The following is a 20965-nucleotide window of genomic DNA, read 5'->3' on the forward strand; positions in this document are numbered from 1 at the left end:
TCTCCTTGTTTCACCATTCTAATGCCGGCTCTAGCGTAGTGTTAGTTTTTGGCGCTGTCTCAGTTTTACACATCTTTGTTAATCTGGGCCACTGTCAAAGCAATGGGTGTTACGGTGGCGCACCCACAGCAACACCAATTGCATGCCCCTTTCTCGCTAAGTGATGCATGTAAAGGGGCCATATTTACGAGGTGGTGGTAAGCCACAAAAAATGTCTTAAATCAACTTTGTAAATATGGAGAAGGGAATAGCGCCACCAGAGCATCGCTAAACTTGACATTCTGGTGGTGGCCTCAAATTTTAAATATACCCCTGTGAGTTAATAGAAAGTTTACAATTGTAGAGAGTCCCCAGTCAGGGCCCAGAATACTGCACATAAAAATCTAGGTCGGCGGTAAGCAGTAGAACATTGACGACACAACACACCCTTTCATCTATTGAGTGGGGAGTGGAAGAAAAATAAATCTAACTTGTAAGAAGGACACTCAAACCACGAGTCCTGAAACTATTCAGTATTTTATTCATGCAGTGCTGTTTACAACTGCCTTCAAAAGAGGGCATAGGGGACTGCAGCCACTGCAAGAATGTACATTTTTGACCTAGGTTCACAGAAGTATTGTAATGATGGTATTCGAGTTTAAGTGCTCCTCCTTGCAAATAGCATGTTTAATTTCTTAACTTCTACAGCATTGTCTCCTCCCTGTTGCAGAGTATATGCATGTTTTTCTCGTCCCAACACACTGGCAAAAGCAACAAAAAGCTATGCATTTATGCCATAGCAGTGCACTGAAATGTGGCCTGATAGAATGCTATTTAGGGCAACCATTATAGTAAACACATTTAGTACTTGAGTGTAAAGGCACCGCCTACTATGAGGTGGTACCTTGCATCTTGGCATTCTAGATACACCAAGGGCTGTATTATATATATTGCTCCAGGTGTGCAACAGGCGTTTGCGCCTGCTTTGCTTGCCCTGGGGAACGTTGGTATAACAGAAGGAACCGCAGACACTTTTGCGGCCCCTTCTGTAATAGCAACAGTTCTGGCACACATAAAGCACCAGCACTATCCTAAAGGGGGCATTCTCTCATTTGCATGGGGGTGTGCCTATGCAAATGAGGGAATCCCTTTGCATCTGTGGGAACAGAGGCAAAGAAGCCCACAAAAGACGCACTGACATTGCACCACCTCAAAGGTGGTGCACTGGCAGTGCGCCTTAGGAGATCAGCCCTCTGCAGAGGGCAAAGGGGGTCGCATGGACCCTGCAGACATTTGCTTGCAAGCAGGTGCAGTCGTTGACTGCACCTGCCTGCAAGGGGATTTCTATTCTCCTTTAAAATTGCAGGCCAGTTGCTGCCTGCAAAGTGAAACACAGAGCGGCTTCAAATCAGCTATTCCATATTTCACGTAAATGCACTACCCCAGGGTAGCATGAGTTCACAGCTGCCCTGGGGACAGCGCTTTCACCATACTGCAGTGCACTCTCCTTCCTTGCGATGGGCGTACTTTTTTAAAGGTGCGCCCGGTGCAGTGAAGGAAAGTGAACCGCATGTGTAATGCGGCCCCAGGGGTGCTCGTGCCGGCCCTGCATAACCAAGTTGTGAATGTCAGGAAGCTGAGTAGAAACTTAAGTTAACTGAGGTCCATCTTAAGCTGAGGAGCACTGTGGCAAACCTGTTTACACTGAATCTCCTTGGACGATGTGAGAAGTTATGTGGTCAGGGAGGACAAAGGTACAGGAGGGTGGAAGGCTGTGGCTGGGGGCCATGAAAGAAGTGGACACAACTGAATTAATTGCCATTGCGTGCCCTGGGGGACTAGTGGAAGCAGGTGGTATTTGAAGGAACCGTTCACCTTTGTTGTCTTGTTCATTTTTGTTGGCTAGAGTAGTGTGGGGTCAAGTGGTTTATAACTATGGGAAAGCCACTGTTTAGCAAAAGAGGTTGGCAACTGCAACTACAACTGCAAAGCCCACGGAACTAATGGCAGTGGATGAGCATTAGATAGGTCAATAACATCTTTGAGTATATTACAAACAGGCATGGTATACAACAAACGAAAGACAACCACTTCAAAGTCAAAAGTAATCTGCTACTTATGCAACAGAAACAATTGTATGCCTATAATATGTGTTGTGGAGTGGCATGTAGTGGAGTTTAATTATATGGTGTGCTGTTGAATTTCCTGGAACGATATGGAATTGTGTGGTGTGGATTATTTGTATGTGGTGTTTTGTGTAATTGTGTTGTTGAGTTGTATTATGTGGTTTGGCATCAAATTATCTGGTGTGGATTGTAAATATGTGGAGTGGACTTGTGTGTCATGAAACTGTGTGGATAGCTTTACTTTTCGGTGACAAAAAAAGCATCTGCAATGTAATAGGTCTTGCATTTGCGAGAGCTAAAGCTATTGGTGTTGTTAATAATGACTTTTACCCCTATGTTTTTGTTTGACTTGTATGTAGTGTGCAGTGAAATTATGTGGATTGTATTTTATTGTTAGATATGGAATTATGTGTGGTGACATTGTGTAGTATATTTGTGTAATGGAATTATGTGGCATGGTCAATGGATGGGGTTGATAGCTGCAGAGAATAGACAGAAAGTATGATAGAAAGGGTTAGGTAGTTTGTGCACGAAGTGCTGAATGATTAGTAGGCAGAGGGGTATTAATAGTGCGAGAAAAAGAGAGAAAGAGATGTACAGTAGGCCATATACGTATAAGCACAGGGACACATAGTAATAGTAAAAGACAATGCAGATAAACATTCAAATCACAATAAATCATGTTTTAAAAGATACACTAGATTGGGCATCCAATAGACAAATACATTTCTTTTGAAATTGACGTATTTCAGAATTAAAAAATAAAAGGTACTGCCGTCTGCTCCACTTGAAATAAATCAAGAGAGTAGACATGCCATCATGAATGTCCGAGGCGGAGTAGCTGCCTGTGCTTTTTTTTCATTTTATGTAGCTGGCTGCATGCAGCCTCCATTCGTCCTTAGCAGATGTGTCTTGTCACTCAGGGCAATGGGGCAGCATGCCGTGGAAGACCACTCCCTTCCATTTTCCTCAGATGGCACAATGAGAGCCCCCTGCTTTTGCCATGGTGGTACCCTGTCTCGTGCAAGGCCTTCTTGGGTAGTGCCATGTGTGTGTCCTCCCAGAACTGCCTGTACACTGGCCTGCTGTCTGGTGTTGAAGGCGAGGACGGACCTGGCACCGGGGGATTCCCGCACCGTCCCAGTTCTCCTATAGTATTTAGCCCTGCTGGAGAAAAGTGTACAGGGGCATTCTTAGCTGAGCAAGGAACCCGGCAGGCACCAGCGTCAGTTGGTTAACAAGTGGAACTTGTTTCCTGGTAGAAATTTCAGTTGACCAGTTACCGTCTATTTCTTTTTTAACCAACTATGGCATAGTAAAATAACTTATTTTTGTATGTACAGCTTGATACCACAATTATGCTTTTGGAAGTGGGGTTCCTTATCGCTTACTGCCACCACCAAATGCTGGAGGCGGGAGTCCCCGACCCGTTGCTTCAACAGTAGGCTAAATATGGACACTGTCTGAGATAGCCCTGCTCACCCCCTTAGTAGCTTGGCACAAGCAGCCAGGCTTATCTCCAAGGCACGAGTGTACAGTATGTGCAACCACGCTCACAGTAACCCAATGATGTTATAAACTCGACACAAGTTTTTATAAAATGAGTATAAACTTTATATAAGAGGTTAGATGATATGACCACACAATACAAAATCAACATACAAGAATGGGTAGTATTCTTTCTGTTGGGTTGGTAGGTTCTAATCTCAACCACCATTTCTAACCAACAGTTTAGCTCACTTCTAACCGTTTCCAAAAGGTTATGCCAGTTGTATTGCTAGAATCACACATGTTGCAAAAGAAAACAAATACTGCAATGTGTTACGATATTCTCTTGTACTGTGCAACAGAGAAACAATGCAATGCGTAGCGCCACAGTCATGTACTTTGTAATAGAAGGAATAATGCAATGCGTATCACTACACGCATGCCCTGTACCAGGAAGAAACAAAGCAATGCGTCACACTACAATCCGGTACTGTGCAATGAAGAAATAATACACTGCGCCACTTTATAATCAGATACTGTGCAATGCAGAATTAATGCAATGCCCCACATTACAGTCTGGTAATCTGCAAGAGAAAAATAATGAAGTACGTAGCGCACCAAGCATGTAGTTCATCAGGCAAAATGAGGTCAGGCGTCATATGACAGTTCGATAGTTCGTTAGCAGCAATAAAGCAAAGTGTAATACGACAGTTTAGGTACTCCATTACAGTGCCCCTAATATGGATCAAAGGTAAAATTCCCAATATCAAACCGGTTTTAGGCAAGGAATGGGGATAAGTGCGAACTTGGTAGCATTAGCAATCCTTACGGACAAAGCAATTTTAAAGAAATCAGGTCTATTTGCATGTTATATCGATTTAAAATCGGTTGTTGACAAAGTCCCATGTGATTGACTTTTTAATCTGTACCTCACTGACCTGCACATCCATTTGGTAAAAATAAACGGCCATCTTCCAAAATTGGCAGAAGAACACATACTGTATCTGCAATATGCAGATGACATAGTAGTCTTGAGTGAAACCCCAATTGGCCTACAAAGAGTCATTGACCATCTGACAAAAAACTTTGACCATCAAGGGCTGGAGATAAACAGGAAAAAAACAAAGGTGGTGCGATTAGTTGGCCCAAGACTCAAAGAAATTCAGGTGGTTCGCAAAGGGCAAACAAATAGAGGAAGTTGTCACGTAAGTATTTGGGCATCAATTTAGGGTGATGCATGTCCTTTACTGATCAAAAATGTGCAATAAGAGCAAAGGCTCAAACTCTGACCTTTGCATACAAACAGCTGCAATCGAAACTGAGTTGCCCTTTAAACAGACATCTTTTAAAAACAATGGCAGCACAATTACTTCCAGTGCTGGCATATGGATTAGAAATAAGGCATGGCCGAGAATTTGGAATTTTAAATGAGCTACAGACAAAAGTGTATAAAGCTGTTTTTAACCTTCCCAAAGCAGTGTCACCAGCACAGATCCACCTGGAATTTGCACTCCAAACCCAGAAATTCCAGAGACAATCTGTTTTTGTGATACTGTGCTGGAAACTGCGCTTCACGGAACCCGGCACCTTGCACAATCTATGCTGGACAGAAATAAAGGCCCAGTTTGATCAAAAAACCTCGTACTCATGGGGCGAACATCTAAAATCTTCTCTGTTGGCACTAGACATCCAAGAGGCATGGGCCAGTAATCTGGAGAGGGTGGCGCTCAATACGGTGTGTAATGGCACTGCAAAGGAATTATCTTTTTTAGAAGACAACAATACAGTGGCAAAACAGCTACATTCTTGTGCTGTGATAAATACTTATGTAAAACTCAAATCACAAGATTATCTATTGGTGCATACCCTACTCAAGCACTCTTCACCAGTGCCTCTGCTTGCACCTCGATATGCAACCTGTGCGTCTGAGTCTCTGCTCTTCTCCTGATGCACACAATGTCCAGGCGCTCCAACCAACGCTCTGGCTGCACCACAACACGCACTCTGCGCATCCGAGACTCACCTCTTCTCCTGGTGCACACAATGACCAGGCGCTCCTCACCAACACCCTGACTGCACCACCACATGCAGTCTGTGTGTCTGAGGCTCACTTCTTCTTTCGTTACACAAAATGTCAAGGCGCCCCTCACCAATGTCCTGGCTGCACCGTGACATGCATTCTGTGTGTCCAAGTCACACCTCTTCTCCCGGTGTACACGATTACTGGGCACTCCTCACCAATGCCCAGGCTGAACAACGACACGCACTCTGCGTGTCCGAAGCTCACTTCTTCTTTTGGTGCACATGATGTCCTGGCGCTCCTCACCAATGCCCTGGCTGCACCACGACAGGCACTCTGTGTGTCCGAGACTCAGCATACTCCGCGTGCCCAAGATCACAAGGCACAACTTCTGAGAGTCTCAAGCTGCAAAAGTACATGCACATCGCATTTTATGATGCTGTATTTCCAAACATGAATCCAGTTCACCTCAGGCCCTTGGGGTTACAGGACACAGCACAAAGCACAGTCTTCTTCAAGCAGGGGGACCCACCGCCTCCAAGCACAGTCCCTACAGCCTCTCCCTTCATTAGAACAGCAAACTGCAGAACAGCCCCAGATCATGTAGCAAGGATTGATCTTTCCACAGCCATCTCTTCAGTTGTTCTTTCTTTAGCAGAGGTTCCTCTTGACCACAGAATGGGCCCACGCCTTTTCAGTCTCAATCCATTTCTGTTTCATTCCAACATTCAGGGGTTTCAGCTCTCATAGTTATACCCCTTAATGTAAAAAACAAAAGCACACAGCAGCAGACCAAGATTTAGCACATCAACTTCCTCTGTTTCGTAAGTTTGTGTGGTGCAACCACTCTCACCAGCCGCTGCCAAGGATGTCTACTATACAAAGAGTTTACAAGAAATTTGAGAGGTGAACTCGGTGGCGTAAATAGCGAAAAAAGTTCATGAAGTTTGTAAATCTTCTGTTCTTTCTTTATTGAATTCTTTTTTTCCTCTTTTTAAGATACAAAGGCACAGCCAACGCGTTTCATTCCCTTTAGTGCCGTGGGAATTTCGTCAGGGCTTCAAATTGGATCATCTCAATCCGATGGTCCGAAATAAAAATGCACATTCACCATAGGCGCAAGTCAAAATTGTTGTCAGCGATCTGAGCCTGAGATTCCTATATTGTGTACAATTCGCTGGAAAGGAATCCAAGTGCGTTCCTCCGTGTGCGACGGACAGTTGTATTTAAAGGAAAAACAAAAGATTGTCCTTGCCCCCGAGGGGGAAGTCCGTGACACCGACGATTCTTAAAGGTAAAAATGGGCTTTATGGTAAATGGCGTCCATACGAGTTGCCATGAAGATGTAAAACGTCTGTTGCGGGACCTTTGATAGGGTCTCCGGTGCCGCCTACTCCTCCGTGTTCGTGTTGGAAATACCCCTTAATGTATTTGAAGTTTGTTGGTGCTCAGGGGTCCCTGACCCCCCTCCTAAATCAGGTATGGGTGTCTCCCTCCCAGTGTCACCTGCCTCCCTTTGATACTGGGGGTCTGGATCCATAATCACTCAGCAGGAGATGGGTAAATTGGTTTATAGCATTTGCCTAGGCCTTTTCACCTCCTGGGCTTCTCCTTCCCCTACTCTCCAGATACAAGGGCAGCATGGTGCCATATCAACCCCTCCCTGGGTCAAGACCTCTCCCAGCTCCTCTCACCTTTCAGATCCAGACAGACAATCCATATTTCTGCAGAGACACACAGAAATGCCTAGAGCACAAAACTCAGCCACTTTCTAAAAGAGTGGTTTCTGAACTTACAGTGACAAAACCACCTTCACAGAAAGATGTTTTATGACACTGAGAGTTCATATATACTAAACTTCACCTCTCCATTAAAGACTTACAGGAAACTAGGCTAACAAACACAACACTCAGCCTCTGCCATTCTGTCCTATGGGCAGGATAGCCTTTCAGCAGTAAAACATGTAATGAAGTGTTTTTCACTGTCAGAACATAACACACAAATTAGGATATGTCCTGGCTTTAACCTACACTGCACCCTGCCCAGGGATTACCCGCGACCTACCACAGGGCTGCCCAATGTGTCTGCAAAAGGGAAAGTCAGGCCTGACAAGTGGTTGCACTTGTCAGGACAACATGCTAACTTAGCATTCCGCGAGCAGTCCCTACAATGCAGGCCTGAGTTCCCTTTGTGCGCCTTGCATTACTAGCCCTGGCACCCAGAGTGCACATCACTAGGGACTTTACTAGTAAGGAAAACATACGAATCATGGCCAACCAATTACAATAAAATTTTACATTGGGAACACTTGTACTTTGACACTGATCAGCAGTTGAAAAGTACCTAAAGCATCTAAATTGGCAATTCTATGTCATGAAAAAGGTCTAGGAGGAAAGCAAAAAGTTTAGGGAACTTTAGCCAAAAAGGCCAAGTCCTACACATGCCATTTCTAATCATTGTTAATAAAAGGTGTTATGTAATTTAAGGGTACTAATGTGTCTGCCTAGGAAGAATGGAACTTTGCGTAGGCTTTGCTTTAATGTGATCTTTTAAATCACTGAACCTTCCTATTTGACTACCCCAGAAATAAGTGGACCTCATCAAGTGTAACTAAAAGACACTGTTAAACATGATAAAAAGTTAATGACACCACTGCAGACACTAAGTTGCAGCTGAAACTTTTTTCCAGTAGAACTTAAGCTAATGAAAATACATGTGCGACAATACATCATGTTATTTGTATCAGTGTGCCAAAACACTCTGATTCATACATTTATTAGTAAAATGAAGAGGTTTAATTATTTAGTTGCACATCTGTATACATGTGCGTATATATTCATCTGTGTATACATTTGGAACCTATTCTTAACAATTTCCACTACATTCACCTATTTGAGGACAAATAGCCACTTTTTCCCACTGACAAGGAGCTCAGTTTTTAGCTGTCTAAATACCTCTACAATCAAAATGTCAGGCTGTCAGCTTGATATGACTCACCACCAATGATAATGGTCCTTATTTTTTGTTTTTAAACAAATGTTATTGTGTTTTGGTTGCGTGAGTATTACACTTCTTCTTTCTAATCGCGAATCACTATATTTGTTTCATGTTGCAATGTGAGTCTGTTTTATTATCCCTAAAGTGAACATCCCCATAAGAACACCCCCCTCCCGTTCCCCACTACAGGTCATATCCAGTAGTCAATTACATGTAGTGACACATCTATGGCCATTCTTCAGTCCCCTTCTACCTTGCTGAAGCCTCACTCTGATATTTTTGGGGTGATCTCTTTCTTTTTTGTTTTTACTCGGCTAGGTGTCCAATGCAACATATGTTCTGGGATTGCCCAATATTACACTTTTATTGTCAGGAGGTCACTTCTGAAGTGGCTAAGGTAACTAAAAGGGTGATTCAATGTGCACCGGTTAACTGCCTCATTTGTCTGTTTTCCCACTCTTCCAAAATGAGGGTTACTGACAGACTCCAAGACCTAGCTTTTATCCAGGCCAAACGGGAAATAAAGAGGTGGTGGAGTGCTGCTCGGGAGCCCCTGATAGCAGGGTGGAATAAGGAACTTGAAAACAGGGTGGGATGCGAGAGCAGAATGTTACTCAGGAATGCACATAAGGGGATAGGCAGAGTTGAATGGGCCAGGGCCTAGGAATCAGATGGTATGAGAGACCGTGAGACCGAGAACCAGAGTCAGGTGGGTCTTTGTCATCGATACAATCTACGCTGGAGAGCCCAGCACACCAGTGTACTAGAGGAAGAATAAGGATTTCCCCGGGACACAGAAAGAGAGCAGAGGGCAATTGGGATGGGATCCCCAGAGCCCAAATCGGCCTGGGGAAGGGGGGCCCATGGCCCCCCTCCCTTAGAATTAAATAGATTTGTTTTAAAAGGCCAGGCACCAAGGGATTGGGTTCACGGGCCAAAATTGGCCTGGGGAAGGAGGCAGTGCGGCTCCCCTCCCCTTTTATACAATTTAAAAAAATAAAGAAATGTCATAGGCCCCCTCCCCATTTTTAAAATGTCTGGCCCTGGGGGGTGGGGTGTCTGGGGTCGAAATTGGCCCAGGGAAGGGAGACTATGCAGCTAACTTCTCTCCAAAATGAAAACAAAAAAAAAAGCTTGGTAACTCGCTGGAGGCTCCACCCTTTTTCTCCACCACTCTGCAAACATGCCTCCTGGGGCACTGCTGGTTCGGGGTGAAGTCCCCTTGGTTCTCGAGGGTGCTTGGGGACCAACAAGCCCTCCTGACAACTCCACTAAATCCCACACAGGTACTTTTTTGGAGGCCATGCCCCCCTTCTCTACCACCATGCAAACATTCCTCCTGGCACACTACTGATTGGGAATGAATTCCACTTTACTCCTAAGTGCCTCAGGACAAAAGTGGACTTCTTTCTCCAACCAGTAATGCACCAGTAGGCGCGTTTGCAGAGTGGTGGATAAAGGATTCGTGGCCTCTGATGACCTCTCAGCAATCCAGTTGTGTGGGTCTTACTGGTTGTAACAGGTGGGGTAGTTGGCCCCCAAAGACCCTCAAGAGCCAAGTGAACTTCATCCTCTAACTAACAGTGGGCCACGAGGTGTGTTTGCAAAGTGCTGGACAAAGGGGGCGAGGCCACAGAAAATATCTCAGCAAACCCACTATGTGGGACTTGTTGGAGGTAACAGGAGGGGCTGTGGGTCCCCTAGGACCCTCAATAGCCAAGGGGACTACATCCTCTACTAGTTGCGTGCCAGGTGGCGTGTTTGCCGAGTGGTGGAGACAGGGGGCATGGCCTCTGACAACCACACAGTAATCCTGCTGTATAGGACTTACTGGAGGTAACATGAAGGGTAGTTGAGGTGTACTGTAGCCTGGTGTATCTTTGGCTTAAACACCTTGTCTAATACTGCCATGGACAGAAATCACAATTCCCCTAATCACTTCCCATCCCAGACAGTGTCCTTATTATAGTCACTTGGGAATGATCAGAGTGGGTAACTCACTAAATAAACCCTCTGTAGTCCATGTCTCTAGCACGGAGCCAGTAGTCTATGGGTGACACTGTGCCACAGACTGACAAATAAAATGTAAACTCTTTGTATCCAGGGTGCCTATGTGTCCATATGTCCAATAGAGATTTTGATAAATAGTAGAATTCAGGGCATGAGTAGGTTCCAGGTTGTGCCTCAAGTCTGGGTCGACCCATCCATGGCAGTATATTGGTACTACTATTTTGATATTACAATTGCCTCCTCAAAATGTGATGTGAGGGTCATTCCTAGCGTTAAACTAAAATCATATTGTCATTTCAGGTGTATCTACATTGGGAACATATGTGTTAACTAGTGTGAAATGCTCCCCACTTAGAAATCCATGTAGTATCAAATAACGTGCATGAAAGGCAGAGTGCATGTTGAGGTATCTACATATTAACTAAATATGTATTATCATTAGTAACGCAAGAGGAGAAAAAAGAAATGCTGCCTCTATCTTTTCTGGATTTTTTTAACATTATAATGACCTTCAATATAGCATAACAAAGTTGGTAAGTGCTTTGATCCATGTTGATAAATTTCTCATCCCTCTAGGTGCCTATCATGGGGCCTATTAATGAGAATGTCATGCAGTGCAGTGCAACAAGCCACCGTGCTGTGCTGCACAGCTGGGCATGGAAAGGCAATATGGTGCATGCCTGCCTTTTCCCCTGCGCTGGTGCCCTTTTCGGCAGCCTAGCACCAAAACTGACACCCTTTCCCCATGGTGCAAGGGTTTCTGTATTTCATGTAGGATTGGTTTTGTGCATGAAGGGGCACTTCCTTGCACAACAACAATCCTGAGAGGCATATTTCTCTATGTGTGCTGAAGAATGCAGCACACATAGAAAAAGGAAGTAAGGAGAAATAAAGATATTTCTCCTCGTTATGCCTCTCCTGGGAAGGCATATCTTTTTGGTACATTCCCAAGTTTATCAGTTCTGGTAATTCTGGCAATGCATCAAGAACTATGGGAGTTGCATTGGATCACCCACATAATGCCCAAGGAACGCCATCCTTGCGCAGAGTAAGGCAACGCAGCTCTTTGTTCCACTATGCTTTGCTCCATGTTTATTGAGCCCTCACTGCCGCTCAACGCTGCCTTGCATGACCTCATAAATAGCATTTAAGGTTTACACTGCGTGTATTCCACATTGCGTGTTGCAAACACGACGCAAACCGACTCGTAAATTTGACCCCCGATTTCCTGCAGCATGTGTGGTCCACCACCGATTTTTATGACATATTTAACGTTTTGTCTGTGTTATTTGTACCTTGCACTCCCACCCTTATTTATATTTATTCATTTAAGTAATTTGTAGAGCGCACAAATACCCTTGGGGGTCTCTGCGCTAAAACCCCAACTCTTCAGTTTTACCTCTTCTCTCAATCCACCCAACATATGTAGAAACTGGAGAATCTCAAGCACTTTCAATAGACAACCATCTGGGTCCATTCCCTGTTCCCATGTCCAGACCCTTCACCAACCATCTGGCATTAATGCTGTCTATACTAAATACAAGCGTTGTTAGGAGTTGTGTTCCAGCCACCGACTCCTGAGGTCCAAATGTACTAATCAATGTTCTCACGTAGGCCCTTCCAGCATGCTGCAAACCAACAAAGAGGTTAAACCACACATGCCTATTGTCTGACGGCAACCGAGTTCGCCTCCTCTGTCTCCACGCCCATTCCACTGCCATTCTGCACTTCCTTACAGCCCTGGCCCTACACTAAGTAATCCGACCCTTGCAACAATGTGTTCATTACAGCCTCAATACAATTAAATGTGCACAATCGCAAAACTTTACATGTTCACACTTCCATAAATATAATTAACTACTTCCCAGAGTGAAAACACTTGCATCCTCTTCGCAGCTTTTCATGTTGTGCTCCACGTACATTTAACAAGTAACTATTTCTGATCTCCGCTCCCGCAAATGGCAGAATGACAGCTTAGAAGCGGTGGGGCGGGGGAAGGGGGAGGGGGGGGGGGAGGGGGTAAGCGAGGAGTAGAGGCGAGGTATCTGAAGAAGAACACACGAGGAACAAATAATGCATTTTTTTAACTCCCGTTGAAGTTTACATTGATTTACCTACCTGTTTCACTCCTCAGGCTGTCATTCCAAACCTCAGTATCTGGAGTCTGGCTCAGCCAATGTTTCCTTTGTTGTCACCTACTGTCCCGCACTGCTTCTTTGGGGACAGGGACAGCGGTAAGCGTCTATGGATCATGGGGTCGACTGTCACGCTCTCTTCCATGAATCCTTCCAAACTTTACCTCTTGGTAACACCCAGCAACACCCCAGCACCTCACACGAGCAGACAGACAAGTCCAAACAAAACCTTATCTAGTTCTGCAGGCACATTCCTGCCACGATGCCTACAGCTTTCCAAGGAAATAGGCTTGTCACGTTCTACAAATAGTGCCAAAAATTGGTGCTTGGCCATTCGATGGCGCTCCCAAGTTCTGCAGGTAATAACTGAGCAGGGCTGGCTTTAGGTCACTGCCACCGGTGCAGCAGCACTGGGTACTGACCTGTGAGGGTTGCGCTGATCTCAAAGAGGTGGGGGCACTGTGTTTAGCAATAACCTATTGGAGAGTTGAGGAGCATATTTGCCCTGTGGTAATGAGAGAATCTGAGGAGGCGGTCATGGGCTGTGGGGCCCCAAAAATGATTGTGGCACTGGGCACCACCAGCGCTGAAGCCGGCCCTGGAACTGAGGTACAAGGAGAAAAAGAAATGTTTGCAAGGTAGGGATTTACAGAGGAATTCAGTACAAATTTTGATAAAGGTGTATTAAATGAGTTACTGCAGCATTTCAGGATTTCAGAGGATTACTTTCTAATAGCATAAAACGTAGGTCATAGTGCATTAACTGGTTGGTGGGTATGACAGATCAAGTGTAGGGATGGGTGTAACTCACGTAATTTAGTGTAGGGGAATTACCTAAGAATTCCTTGAGATTATTCTTAATTACGCAACTTAGAGTACCCCTGTGTTCTGTGCTATTTAATAGTGCAAGAATGAATTTTGTGTACTAAAAAACATAGGGGCATATTATCAAGGGGGGTTATCTCCGCTTTTTTGGCTTTAAAAGCCAAGAAAGCGGAGATAAAATTATCTCCCTATTACCTAGCTGTTGCTAACACCAGTTAGCGACAGCTAGTAGGAGATAGCAACCATCTTGGGCCCCACTTTGCATGTCAGTGATATTTATCACTAATGACATGCAAAGTGGGTATGCCAAGATGTTAGCGACTGAAAACAGTCTCTAACATCGCTATCTCCTACTACCAACTTTTGGAGATATTCGCGCTAAGCGCGAATATCTCTAAAAGCTAACACCTGCCCTGAGCAGTTCTTAGCCATGTTATCCAATGGGAGGTGGATAACATGGCTAAGAGCATTAGCTCACTAATGCATGAATATCGCTGACTTTTCAGCGATATTCATGCATTGCGGCCGATTTTTATCGCATTTGCGATAAACCTTGGTAATACCAAGGTTTATCTGCGATAAAAATCGCCGCAGCTCAGCGTTAATTTTTTCACGCTAACCAAGCAATAGCGATAATTATCGCTATTGCTTGGTAATATGCCCCATAGAGCGCTTAATTCAGCAGAACATGATTTTCGAGTGCAAGCAGCAACTCACACTTGCCAGATGTGCTCTTGTGGTTGTATTGTGAAATGTAGTAATAACACCGATACCGAGGTCTTCAGGAACATGGGAGTCATCACAACAAGCAGTTCCTCAACGCGAAATGCGAGCGTGTTGCAACAACCCCAGCCAATGACCAACTGACATCCCTGGAACGGCCATTACACGAACATTCTAACAGGCAGAATAAGTGGACTGGACACAGCCAAGTCCAAACAGCAAACAATGACATCACTACACACCCCTCTCCCTTCATACAATAAGAAGAGAAAAGACAAGGTAATGGGAACACAGGATAAAATTGAGAAATGCAACTCATGTAAGTACAGAGCCTGCCAAATAACTTGGTGGTTTGCGGTTACGGCAGGGGCGTGAGGACTCAAGCCCTGCAGATGGAGAGGATGTAGCAGGTAAAAAGTTGTGGGCATCACTAGAGAAACACCCCCGTCCTTGTTCATCCTCACCACACGCTCCATTTGCTTCAATTCCGATATCACTTAAAAGCCAAAAGTCGTTGGCACATGTCTTTGAACTTTTTGCATTAACGCCATCTACTTTGTGTGCAAAATTCCTTCCTTTGCGAAACAAAGCAACCTTAAGTTTGTTTCATTTGTTACCTTTCTCTACAACACCATAGTTCTTAAAGACTTGTTTATCTTTGAATGGCCCCCAAAACTTTGACATTCCCCTGACAGTCCTGCCATGTCTGATTTTTACTAGGTCACCAACACCAATACCTGATATTCTAGTTTGTTTTTTGAACATTGTCCCTCACCATGGGAGAACGGGGTGAAATCAGCCATGCAGTTACAAGTTCAGTTCGTTTCTGCCCACACATCTTCTCAAAAGGGGAAATCCCAGTTACACTGTGCACAGTTGTACGATGTGCCCACACCATTTCATTAACCATGTTTCTCACATTCTTCTGGTTCTGGACTGCCATGGAAATTTGACCTTTAACCAGACGAATAGCCCGCTCAACCATACCATTATCCTGTGGTTTGTACAAACTTGTGCAATGGTGTTTAATGCCGCATTTGTCTAGAAAATCTCTCATTTCTTTCGATACCAGTTGGGTCCCGTTATCCATGATCAGGATAAGGGAAGTCCCTCCTCTTGGAAGATCTTTATGAGTTTCTCTATGGTACTCTGAGTGGTGACCTCTGACATGAAATGCACGATGATCCACTTAGAGTGCACATCTACCATAACTAACGCATTGGCCCAATGAAGTCCAGACGTACAGTACTCCATGAATTTCCTGGATCTTCAATATTGCCAATGTTGCTCCTCATGGGTGCAGTAAAGTAACCAAGAACACTGATTCTCTCTACTTGGTATCCTCTTGGATCTGTGTCTCTGGGTTCCAGGGTAACGTTTGTCCACTCTTTTTTCCACATCCATTTTGGCACAATGGTATACAAAGACCCACAGTCCACAATCAGGTCGACTTGTTTTCCTCTAATGTCAAATTCAGCTTTAGGAGTTTCCTTTTACCTTCGCTGCCTTTCCCAGGTAGGACCATCAGAACTCGTTCATCTCCATTACCAACTGAATTTGGCTCTTCAGCAACAGCAACCCTTGTTCGTTCTGTGGTCTTGCACATCCTGGCATAGTGCCCCCTGCGTCCTCACTTTATGCAGTCTTGTTTGCTTGCAAAACACAGTTTGAGTCACTAGTGTGCACTAAACTGCCACATCTAGTACACCCTTTTTTGCTTCTTATGTTTTTGAAATTTCTCATAAGTTTTACTTGTCATTGTTTTCATTGTCTGATCCGTGCGCCCAACGACTGCAACTTCTTCTGTTATGGCATTCTTCTTACTCATAACCAACATGGATCTATCAGACTCCTCCACCACATTCGCAATAGACACCGCCTCTTTTAATGTAGGGTTTTTTGCTGCCCATAATCTTTCTTGTGTCTTTCTGCTGTAGCACTGGACGATGAATTGGTTGCAAATAAGTTCATCTGTCATTTGCCCAAAGTTGCATTTGATAGACAATTCCCTCAATGCATACACAAACTCTTCCATAGTCTCCTCTTGCTTCTATGGCCTAGTATAGAACATATACCTTGAGAGCACAACGTTCTCCTCCTTAGCAAACCGCTTTTCCAGACATTGTTTTGCTTCAATATACACATCCTCTACGGGTTAATTATTAATACCCAATATCTGTGGCAAATATTTAAAGATACGATGTGCTTCCTTGCCTATGGTACCCAGAAGCAGTGCTTTCCTTCTCTCTGGAGAGAACTCAACGCAGTCTAGTGCTATTATGTAATTTTCAAAAAGATCGATCCATTCCTCCCAAGGCATTGAAGGTTGTCCTGTTTGGGCCATGAATGATGGCGGAATCACTATTGAAGAACTTGCCATGTTTTCTCGACACAGAACCTATTTGCCTTTACTGTAGTCACATGTTATGCTCACTTTGTCCACTAAAGGGCTCACTCCTCCTGCTTTTAATTCACCAGCTTCCTAAACAAGTTACATTTTCGATCACCACCTGATTACTGACAGCTGGGTGAACAACAGATTAATTTAGTGTTCTAGTGAACCTTCAACTGTTCCAAAACACAGTTGTGACTAGGATACGACTCTGTTCACTTTGCCGCTCCATCACTACAAATTCACCTCACACATCTATTTAGTTTCACACTTGCGCTTTCCTGTCAGTGCTCTACGAAGATGCTGCTGTAGTGTTGCACTCTAGTTCTCCAGAGTGCGCGTGACACGGCACGCCTAAACTAGAGCGCGATAGATGTGCGCATGCGCAAATGACGGTTGGTGCGTCAGAGCGGACCGGAGCGCGATCAGAGTAAGACGCCCAACGCTCTTCCTGAGGAATATAATAAATAAATTAATAAATGCTTCATGCCCATAAGCTCGGTGTAGTGTCATAATTGAAGCTGAAGGTCATATATCACAGTCCCGACGAGAAGTGGGATCTCCCACAGGCAGTACCCTTTTAAAAAAAAATAAAAGGGGGAAGAGAAGGAGACCGAGGAGCACTGCGAGAAACACGCTACCTACAACAAAAAATAAAAGGTGGAATTCAGCGGCAGGAAGCGCAGGAAAAGCGCAGCACAGACGCACAGGAGAGGGTAACGTCCACCAAGTGCACTGGAGCCAGACAGCACAGCGTCCTGAAAGAAAGCACAGTATGAGGGTGGCAGTGCCCCCGCTAAGGCTCTGGCGGAAAGGGGAGACTGCGGTGAAGGGGGAGGAAGAGAACGCCGTCCCAACACATCACAGGAGGAGAACACCAGCGCGCCAGCCAGCCCCAGGAACCAGGGAGGAGAACCGGAAGGACAGGCCACAATGAGCAACCAAGCATCTTTGCTCACTGCGCCGATTCCGTTCCTGCCCAAACCAGGCGAACCCCAGATGAAATGGGAGGACTGGAGGGAGTATTTCAAGAATTAAAGAAAAACAGGAGGTACCCCGAGCATTTTTAAACGTGTCTGCAAATATTGCATATAGTTTCTTTTCAAAATTAATTGTCCAGATCTGCATATTCATAGTATAAAGTCCTTTTATTTTATTTTCCTAATCCATAGGTGTTCATGAAGACTTGTAGATACAGCAGTACAGTCTTGACAATACGCAAACAGCCAAACGCCAACACGTGTTTCGTCAAGGGACATAACCCGATGACTTCCTTAGGGTCTAAGCTGTCCTTTCTTTCAATATCAAACAATTGCGGCCAAATTCAAAACCATAATTTTTGACGTTCATAAATTTCAATTGCACCAGTAACATCTGTAAAATGCAGTTTTTTGAATAGGACCGGACACACGAGGATTCGTATAGGACTCTAGATAAAAATGACATTTACGAATCGGGAATGTTGATACAGCCTGGAGATACATATATATAAAAAATTGAGTCTAAGTCAAGATGTGCTGGAGGTGATTGTGGCAGCTTTGCAGAAGAGTGCTGTTCACACTATCCACTTGACAACAGACATGTGGACCAGTTGCCAAGCCCTTGATTACATGTGCATCACTGCACACTGGGTCTCTTTTGCAGGGTCTTTTGCAGGGGTTAGAGACAAGTCAAGTGCAGTTGTTGACCTGGACACAGTTTTTCAAGCTACTCGGAAATGTGCAACATTAGCCATGTTTGCCATGGAGAAAACTAAGTATGAGCGGAAAATCCGTTCCGCTCGCGGATTTTGCGAATTTTCGGTAAATTCGCGATCCGCGAACTCCCGCGAATTTACCGAGAATTCGCAAATCCGCGAGCGGCGGATTTTTCCGGGGGCAAAAGTTGAAGCCTGGCCTGTTGTAACTATTTTACGATGGCGCCGGCAAGCTGCCAGCGCCATCCTAAAATAGTTACTAAGTTAGCTTCAACAGGAAGCTCTAATAGATAAAATAAAGCAGGTGCTCGATTTTATCTATTAGAGCTTCCTGTTGAAGCTAATTTAGTAAGTATTTTAGGATGGCGCTGGCAGCTTGCCGGCGCCATCCTAAAATATTTACCATGCCCTTCCTGTGACTCATTCATCAGCCCAAAAACAATCATGAGCGTCGTCGAGGCAGGTGTGCCTTCTTCACAAATCTACCGTGGAAAATCAGCTGTGATGCTGGATAGAGGCTTTTGTATCCGTGACTTTCACGAGCGCAATACCCGTGCTGTTTCTGTGACCAGGAGCTTATTTCTCTTCATCTGCTGAACTGATTTTTCTCTGACCTTTTATACACACTAGAAGCATGTGTGAACTCGCGTGGTAGCCCTGCCCATTTGGCCCCGCCCACACACTCGCGGTTTGCACCGTCTTCCCGCCATTCACCCACTATGATGGACAGCTCACTCAAGGGACCCCTGCGCCCGTCGGGGCGATTGCATAGTAACACACACATGGTCGCTCGAACTAGTTGATGTTCAAATTCAGTGACTCATTCATTAGCCCAAAAACAATCGTGAGTGTCGTCAAGGCTGGACAGGTGTGCCTTCTTCCCAAATCTACAGTGGAAAATCAGCTGTGATGCTGGATAGGCTTTGCATCCTTGACTTTCACGAGCGCAATACCCGTGCTGTTCCTGTGACCAGGAGCTTCTTTTTCTTCATCTGCTGAACTGATCTTTCTCTGACCTTTTATTCACACAAGAGGCACATACTGGGCACATTGTGTTCGCACCGGTTTCTGCAAGTTCGCACGCGTTTTGTACAATTTTGCAATTTGCGAAATTGTACAAAACCCTCGTAAACTTGCAGAAACCCGTGCGAACATAAAAAAATTTAAAAATCCGCGAATTCGCGGGAATTCGCGGATTTTGCGGATTGCGAGTTCGCAAATCCGCAAAATTCGCAAACGCGAGATTCGCAAAATTCGCCCATGCTTAGAGAAAACTCATACTGCAAAAAACATTTTGGAGGAGTTTAACAGTAAGGTCTCTGAATGGCTGCAACCAAGAAATCGCATAGTTGGTTATGTTTCCACGGATAATGGCAGTAATATACGTTAAGGCCATGCAGGAAGGTGAATATTTCAGAGTGCCGTGTTTGGCGCACTGTATGAACCTGGTTGTTCAAGATTTCTTGAAAAATGAAAACACAGTCAAGAAGTTACTGAACACCTGCCGAAGAATCTGCACACATTTTAGCCATTCTTTTAAGGCCCGGAAGGAGCTGAGGAGCATTCAACATGAACGTAAAGTGCCAGTCAAATGACTCATCCAGGAGGTGGCAACACATTGGAACTCAACCTTTTACATGCTTTAGCGGCTGTTTGAACAGTGCATGGTAATCAATGACTATGTCTCTCAACTAGGTTCTACTATGAAAGACATGAGGCTAGAGTTAGAGGAATGGCAGCTAGTTAAAAGCCAGACAGACATGCTTCATCCTTTTGAGGTCTTCACGCGTGAAGTCAGCAGGGAGGAATGTTCTTTGAGCAAAGCTATCCCATTGTTGGTCATGCTAGCGCACCAACTGAAGGCGGTGTCTTCAAAGTTCAGAGATGATGTTGGAAAGCAAGATGCATATCTGTGGGCAGAGAGGTTATTAAGCCGCCTAGTTGCCAATGAAAGGCTTAAAAACATACATACAGAACAACATTACATTTGTGCCACCATTCTGGATCCACGGTACAAAAAGGCAGTGGCCAGCAAAGCATTCATTCCTTTTGATGAAGCAGATGTTTCAAAGTACAAACATTGGCTAGCTGTGTCAGCCAGTCGGTTCGAAAAAGATCAGCAGAAAATTCAAGGAGCTGTCAGAAGTCCAACTGATTCAGCAGGCCATCCAGCGTCAAGTTCCACTTCTGAATCTGTGGGCGAAGGGAGTCAATTTCCCTCACAGCCGTTAACAACACTAGCAGCAACCGAATCATCATCCTCACCTGCACCAGGCCCAGCCATAATATTGTCGGAAGCGGATTGTCTAACTCATCAAGGGTCGTTCCAGTGCTGAGAAGGCCACAGATGGTACGCAAAGTGGAGCAACCGTGGAGAAGCATGAGTTGATGGTGCAGGCCTATCTGGATGACCCAACACAGGTCTTTGTTAATATGAACCCATTGCTGTATTGGTACAGGGAAATGACTCCATGGCCACTGATCACCAACCTGGCTATAAATTATTTGTCTTGCCCACACGCAAGGGTGTCTTCTGAACGTGTTTTCAGTGCTGCTGGTGCCATTGTAACTTCA

General features: G+C 44.8%; 1 protein-coding gene across 2 annotated transcripts in view; it reads right to left on the bottom strand.

Moving 5' to 3' along the window:
• Positions 1-12901, bottom strand: part of LOC147701766 (sulfotransferase 2B1-like) — a 512808-nt gene extending 499907 nt beyond the window's left edge. Inside the window, exon 1 of one of the 2 annotated variants that reach the window (XM_086930388.1) lies at positions 12739-12901. The gene's annotated coding sequence lies outside the window, so the exon portion shown is untranslated. Of the gene's footprint in view, positions 1-12734 lie in introns of both variants that reach the window. The other variant, XM_086930390.1, reaches the window with a different exon arrangement.
• Between the last annotated feature and the right edge of the window lie 8064 nt (positions 12902-20965).

This window comes from Lissotriton vulgaris, chromosome 7 (assembly GCF_964263255.1).
Source record: "Lissotriton vulgaris chromosome 7, aLisVul1.2, whole genome shotgun sequence".
Lineage (NCBI taxonomy): Eukaryota > Metazoa > Chordata > Amphibia > Caudata > Salamandridae > Lissotriton > Lissotriton vulgaris.